This window comes from Tauraco erythrolophus, chromosome 1, assembly GCF_009769465.1.
Source record: "Tauraco erythrolophus isolate bTauEry1 chromosome 1, bTauEry1.pri, whole genome shotgun sequence".
Taxonomy (NCBI): Eukaryota; Metazoa; Chordata; class Aves; order Musophagiformes; family Musophagidae; genus Tauraco; species Tauraco erythrolophus.
The window spans coordinates 34,802,054-34,809,795 of record NC_141465.1 but is presented as its reverse complement, the minus strand read 5'-3'; positions in this window follow the sequence as shown (position 1 = coordinate 34,809,795).

The window sequence follows — 7,742 nt, the reverse complement described above, 5'->3', positions numbered from 1 at the left end:
CAAAATAAACGTGTCAAATTCAACCAGAAAATCTTACGGTGACAATTCAGGCTGTAGTCCACTGTGCACAGAGAAGCATGTTAGCAGAGAGGGCTCTTTGCGCTAGATTCAGCAGGGGAACATACAATGTTTTTATTTTCTGACCTGTTTTGAGGAGTTCACAGCTTCCAAGAGAAACACATTGGAGAGCACACTGAGCTGCATCCAGGGAAGGAAGCCCAGAGGGCACTCAGCCCCACGCCCACCCACTGTAGGACATCCCTGCGGTCCCAGTTCAATACATGTGCATAGGATTGATGTGAGACGGAATTTTGAGGAATGCCCAGTGCCCAGATTAGCTAGCAGGAGAAGTGGAGGAGAGTGGAAATCCCTCACTTCCCAGGGCCCTGTGTTAAATTTGAGTTCATAGCTAGGTGCCACTCTTTTCAAATACAGCACCAGGCATGGTCTCTTCTTCTAGAGCAATGACGCTGATGGTGATGGCAGTGTCCTCCATGCAATGACCTTCTGCCCTGAGGACAACTTGCATACAGTGTAGCATGCAGTCACAGTACAAGATGCATAAGCCACCCTCAGACAGGTTGCTGAGTGAGCACAGGACTACTCTCTCCCCAGTGAAATCCCCTGACCCACAGAGATGTGTCTATTCTCCTTCTGAAAAAATCTTGTTTCTTGCCTCCCACGTTTGCGCTGGAGAAAATTTCCATAGCCAGCCAAAGCAATCTGGATATAAGCTGTGGGCTGAAATGCTGTGTGCCTCTCCTGCCTCTCACTGTGGACCTACTGAACTTAATAGCTCTTGAATGTACGCACACAGAGACCCATAGACAACTCCTAATCTTGGGTGCAACCTGAGCTCTGATGTTTTCATTTATGAGCCAGCTCAATTTAACACATCTTGAGTTCTGGAAATGCAGCAGGGACTTGAACTTTTCAGAAGGATCTTAGAATAAAGATAGCCCTAATATTTGTTTTATTTATAGTCTGCCATTTATGCTGTCTGATAGCATCAGGTTTTAGTTTTGAGGTACCCTCAGCTGGCAGCTTTTCTAACCTATGGCAGTCCTTTAACTAAAAGGTGTCCTATAGCTCATCTTTTACCTAAGTGCACAGCTAAGTTGTGACACTTCTAAATAGAGAAAATGTTCTAAGCTAATCTATTTTCAAGAGCTGTTATATTCTGAAAATTGACTATTAAAATACCACTTTCTTATTCATCATGTCTGCACTTGGTATGTGTTCAATCTTGTCTGCTGGCATATGACTGCAATTTTACTGCCTTTTACTCCCACTTACCTGAAAGACTCAGCAGACAGGAGAGCATCTGAGCTGGATCCTGAAACAGAAAGGCTCACAGGCTTCCAAGGAGTTTCACCTGTGCAAGGCGACTGAAGACTGAGCAATCCAAAACTGGAGAATAACGTGTTGCATGTATGTAACAAAAGAGCTAATTACTGTACCCTCAGTCTTTGTAACTGAGGGTTACCACTGCACCGTCTTGCTTTACTTCAGATCCCACCAGTGGAGGTGTCTATGAAAAATAGTGGTTTTATTAGAAGTATGGTTAGCTGCAGAATTGCTCGGAAGAGACAGTAGCACAGAGTGCAAAGGAAAGTGACTCCTTAGGCTGCTATATTTTTCAGTGAAAATTGGATTCAGATCAAATCAAACCCTAAAAGAACAAAATGAAAATACGGCTGTGCCTTGAAAGGTGTTCCATATTCTATCAGAGCAGAGCCACTCTGTTTGGTAGAATATATTTGAATTTTGAGTGTGACTGCAAAAAACGAAGCTTCCCAGCACTTGAGATTGATACACGGAAGTGAAACTTATGCCTTTTGCTGGTTTTTACACCCTATGTAAAGAGAAGGAACAATTTCACACAAACTTTCTGGGGAAAAAAAAAAGTCTGGGTTGCTGCTGAAATCAAAGATGTTGATTTCAAAAGGAAAGCTTTCATTTCAGAAAGACATATGGCTTTGAACACTGGAAAATAGAAGGGAATCTGGAACATGACCTTAATTACAGAGAATATGCTGTAATTATAGGCTTTGGTTTGCTCCTTGATAGCAGCAGATTTAACAAGCATAGCCTCAGACACTGTATGATGTATGACTGGTCATATAATACATATCAGCTAATTTGCCCAAGTAAAAAATTTAAAATACAGAAAAAAAGACAGTTTTCACAGGCTTAACTCCCACTAGTATGCCTTTTTACCTTTTAATTAAGAAGCTAATGGCTGTGGGTAGTTAAGCAACAAAATACCTTTGAAGATATGGGCCTTAGGGCCTTTGTTACAATCTCACCTTTGTGCCCATCTAACCGTTGTTCCCATGCAAGAGGAACAAGTCAATGGTTCCAACAAAACCTTATTGTTGTCAGTGTCACAAAAATATCAAATATAATTTGGAAAAATTGAGTCTTTTCTCAGGAGAGTTGCATGACATGACTTACTGTACAGTGTGAATCATCGTCTATCCTAAAAAAGAATACCCCACCCAAATATAAGTGTCGATTCTTCAGTCTGGCCACGGAATATTGAAAGATAATTCCCAGATGTGTCCTTAACTTTGGTGTAAAGAAAGCCATTCTCAGTTTAAACTGAATTCCCTAAAGCTTTCAAAGCCTGAGGAGTGTTGTGGGTTTCGACTCTCTGATTGGCTCTGTTTTGCAGAAGCCAGAGGATGTGAAAATGCACAGCATTCAGATGTTACTTGGCACTTACCCATGGAAGTTAACTTTTTAATTAAAAGGTAAAAAGACATAATAATTATCAGTTAACAATTTTCAATCTCTGTACAGACAAAGGAATTATTGTGATTAAAAAGATTCACAACAATTATAGCTTGCAGTATGGAGAGGTAAGGAACTTCCCTTACTTTACTTCAGTGACTTTGGGGAAATTAAAGTTAAGTACAAATTCTCCATGCTCAGCATCTCTTTTTGTTCCCTTTGGATTAAACAAACAGAGGAAAAATCAAACTCTTTGCCCCAAAATTCACAGTGGCATCTTACGGAAATAAATAATTTGTTTCCAGTACAAGCTGACAGCATTAGGTGCTGCATGTATATCTATACACATATGTATGTAGGTATGCATGTTGTGTATGTCGGGGTGAAATAAGACTTCTAGGAGAGTCTCATTGGGTTCAGTCTTTTCCCCTTTAGGTACTCCCTAAATCCTAATTCAGGTCAGAGAATGGATCTAGAAGGCTCCCAGCTTCAAAAGGGCTGAGTTGTACTGCAAAGGTAACATCACTGCATTAACCTCTGCATGAAACTCAGGGATCGCAGTCTTCTCTCCTACTCCAGCTGCAGAAAGCTAGTTTGACCAAAAATGAAGGGTAGTGCTGCAAGACCCCTTCCACTGTGGACCACCCGGCGTTGCTGATGTGACTGCTGGAGCTGCTGGATTTTTATTTTTTCTCCTGGTCTCTATACCAGCATAAAGCTGAAGTTCAGAAGGGTTTCTGTCCTGCTTGCTTTTCATCTTTAGATAGGGTAGAGGTTTCAAAACCACCTCTGATCTTTGTGTTGTAGCACTCCTGAATTTTGCCAGACATTTTCCAGGAAAGAAGAAAAAGGCAAGACATTCAAACCCTCCCTTTCCACTTGCCCTAGAAACCTTTTTAGTGCTGTATTGACAGTAATTACACATAACATATTCCAGTAAAAGGAAGTTAAAGTCACCAGGTCAAGTGATCCATAATTAGCAGCTGCCAAAATGAGGATATCAATGTGAGCATACTTCATCTCTGCTCTTCCCTCATGCAAATACATGCCAGGGTTCTTCACTTGCTCAGAGGGCAGGAATATGCCTCTGCTGCGCAGGGTGGACCAGCTCAGGGCTCGGATCAAAACAGAGAAATTAGCCGAGAGGGGAAACCTTATCAATGCTAGGACTCACACATAGGAAGGTTAATATAAAGAAGGAGGATTTGTCTCTATTGCTAAACATGTTTTTAAAATGTATTTGCGAATAAAATATATATGTGAAACTTTGGATTTCTCAACCTCAGCTTTTTGATCCTTGCATACATGGATTTTAAATGGAGCTGGTTAGCATCAACATTATATATAATGTTGGCTGGAAGTAGGAAGCACGATACAGACTTGATACTTCGAGAGGTCCCTTCCAGGCCTATTTCTTACATTTAGTTTATTCACAAAATGGGATCTGTTCCACTTATCAAGGTAAAGATATTTACTTAACACTCGGAAAATGAGCTAGTCAAAGAAAATGTAAGATCAGCACTTTTTAATTTCTGAGCCGTGAAGTGCGACAACAGACTGAGACAGATTGTGCTGGCTTCTAGAAAAACCCATTTAGTAACAGGCATGCTCAGAGACCCACTACCGGGCACTTTAACATAGCCTGTTCTGTGCCACTGAGTTAAATCTCTCCTTTTAGTAATGGTTAGTTTGCTGAGAGGAATATGAAGCATGGAAAGGAAAGGAGGCATAAAGTATGCGAGAGAAAAAACAGCTACGCGTGTTCAGCATCTAAAGACCTAAGCTGATGAAAAGGTATAGCTAATTTGGCTGGTTCTTTTAAATGAAATTATTTGCATTTTTCATGTTAAGAAATTATAAAATGGAGATGGAAATAAAAGCGACTCCCAGCTGACTGATGGATGACTCCTCACTAAAAGCATCTCATTTTTAACAGGAAAGAAATGCTTAGTTCTATTTCCTTCATCTTTCTTTTACAATGCCTGTGTTACCAATAATAACACCTCGTTTAGCCATTTCCTGTGGGCTAACGGTGACATTTCAGTTAATGGTTGACAGCTTTTCTGAGACCCCTGTCCACCTTCTATCCTTGCTAGAAAGTGTGCTGTCTCTGACCCAGTGTCTTTAATTGAGGTGTTATTAAGTAAAGGTTCTTGTAAAGGTCAACATAACTCTAAAATAGATTCATGAACACAAAAGAGACGTGGTTCTCTGTCCTGACTCACTGCAGTGCCATTTTATTCAGCACAGAGTTTTCCTGGGTCCTATTTCCAAAGCACTGTCAGAAGGTGAGCTTGGAAGGGCTGGGATCTCTCTGCAGACAATGAAAAGACAAGTTTCCCCTGAAGGAATTTCAGGACATCGCTGACCACCCTGATTTGTGTCCTGGCAGAGCATCTCTCTCTCTCCCCTCCCGAATCTCTCTCTCTTTCCTCCCGCCCCTCTCCTCCTTCAACTTTCTAGTTAAATGAGGGAAAGGAAGGCACCCTCAGCTATTCTTTAGCCACTGTGAATATACCTCTAAGTGCTGACGCAGAAACCCTTCCCTTAAAAGATGACAAGCTTCTGTGAGTGGCAATGGGAGTGGGTGAGAGCTAGGCCAAGCCATGAGATCCCCTAATTCCAGCCTCAGGCTGTGTGTCTGGCTCTGTGCAGCTTTTACGAATTTTTCTTCTTATCCTCCCTCTTTAAACTGCAAGCTAGGTCACATATAGCTTGTTTAACACTTGCTGCGGCATAGAAATTAAAAATAGTTGCATTGTGTTACTTAGGACCAGAAGGAAAAAAGCACAGTTAGATTTAATGCATTCTTGTGTGGTTGGTTTGTCCCTGTGCAGCTCTAGTGCAATGAAGCATGGAGGGAGCTAGCACTCGCCCTGGTACACTGTGATTTGACCAAAACAAAAGTTCAGTACTCCCTCAAACGATCAGAAAGAAAATAATTTTGAGACAATTAGAAGCTCTTCAGGCACTACAGTGGACTTGGCAGCGTGATGAAGTACTGGCTATGGCACTAATGGACTAGCTCTGATCTCGACTGCAAAATTCAGTAGTAGTCCTGGATTTACACTTTTTCAGGAATTTTGTTTTTATGAATAATAAGTAGGTTCATTTATTTAAATTGCTCAAAGGAGTTTGTGAAGGTCAGTGGAATCTAATCCTAGGTTCTCTTAAATATTTAGTTTATCACCTCTTTGTACTTAAAGTTTCAGAAGCTGAAACTTTAATGAAGTTATGCAACCGTAAGCAGATGAGTTCACCTGATATTGAGGAAGGGAAGGGTATTAAATAACATACCTCTTATCCAGGAAAGGCCAAAAGCTTGCTAGCTTCTTTTACACAGGACATTGCCATTTTGGTGAGCATTTATCTACTTTGTTTTATGTTTCAAGTAGATTCATAGAATCAAAGAATTATTTAGGCCAAAAAGGATCTCTGGAGGTCATCAGGTTCCCCAGCTCAGTGCAGTGCCAGCATCAGTGAGATGCTTATGTTGTCCCAGTAACAGCTATGAAATACAGCCCACATAAGGAAATGTGCAACCATTTGATAAAAATTTCTGAACACCATGTGCAAGAGATTCTGACCTAGAGCCTGGAGAGTGTGTGTGTGTGTGTTATTATCTTTGTCAATAATGCATAGTTACGTTGCCAAGTGGTGTGGAATTAGATACATAAAAATATGTTAGTACAAATTTCAGATGAGTACATTGGGCTTCTGTGTATGCAATAAACTGACAGTAGTTCCTAGCTCTAGCACATTTTCTGTCTTTGCAGGAATATCTCAGCAGTCCTAACGCACACTATCGGGGTTCCCACTGCCACCCAGTCACAAGTTGTTCCTTGGGTGGAGAAGCAGCCTGTGTAGTTACTTGGTTGTGGAGCTACATCAGAACACGGCTGTGCCAATCTCCCTCTGCTCATGTCTCTTTGCGGTGCATTTCCAGAAGCCGCAGCACTTCTTGGGCTATGAAGTAAGCCTATGTTTTATGGGAGGCAGAAACCCTTTAATCCGGGACCTGAGGGCAAGGGCTGCCTAACGCTGGACCTCTCTTACCCCAGTGTGGGAGGAAAACCCTGCCAGTCCTTCACGAGTCTGTACAGGTGCCTCAACATCTTAATGAATTCTGAACCTTTCCTTCTTCTTGAGAGCTCAATTTGATGAGGCACTGATGAAGGCAAGGACTGAGAAGTAGGTGAAAGCATATTTTATACATATCCTCAAGCTCTTGGGTGATACTCAGTAATACCTCATTAAGCAGGATGGTTAATTACACTCTCAGTTCTGCATCTGTAAACAGTTTGCTACTTATCCGCTTAGACCATGTTTAAATTCAGTATTAAAAAGCAGTGACAAAATACTATCGCTAATCTATGCACCATGCATCTATGGGGTTCAGTGGGAAAAGGCAATTATGATTAGTATAAAACTGGAAAACGAGTAATGTGTGATTTGACCCTTGGGAGGTTAGCAGAACAGGCCAGTATCTTGCCTCAGTCACTCCAAGGATCTTCAATGTAGAGTCTTCAAACAAAATCATTTCAAATGAACAAGGTTTGTTTCAAAACAGCAGAAAAGACATGAGAGTCAGCTCCTTTCTGCTTTCTGCTGCTGAAATGTGCGTTTCCCTCCATGTCCCTGTTCTCCTTCCTTCCTCACTGCTGCAAAAGAGTGGGAACTATTTTGGACTGTGATCAAGAGAATTGCCAGAATCTGTTTCTTGCTAGTTTCAATTAATATCATGCAAAAAGATGTGCAAGCACATAAACATCCCAACTCAAGTCCATTTCCATATTAGATGTTTATCCCCCTTGTTGCACTAAACACATTTCTAATTTTAAGGAGGGCACGACAGATGCCTAGAGAACAAAGGAACCATTATGTCCTTTTGAGTTTTTGTGTTATAAATTATCTTGGCCATAAAGTACATTAAAAAATGTACCTGGCTACTGAGAATCGCTATGCTCCGCGCACTGAAATGCCAATTCTAGCCCAGGGGAACGAAT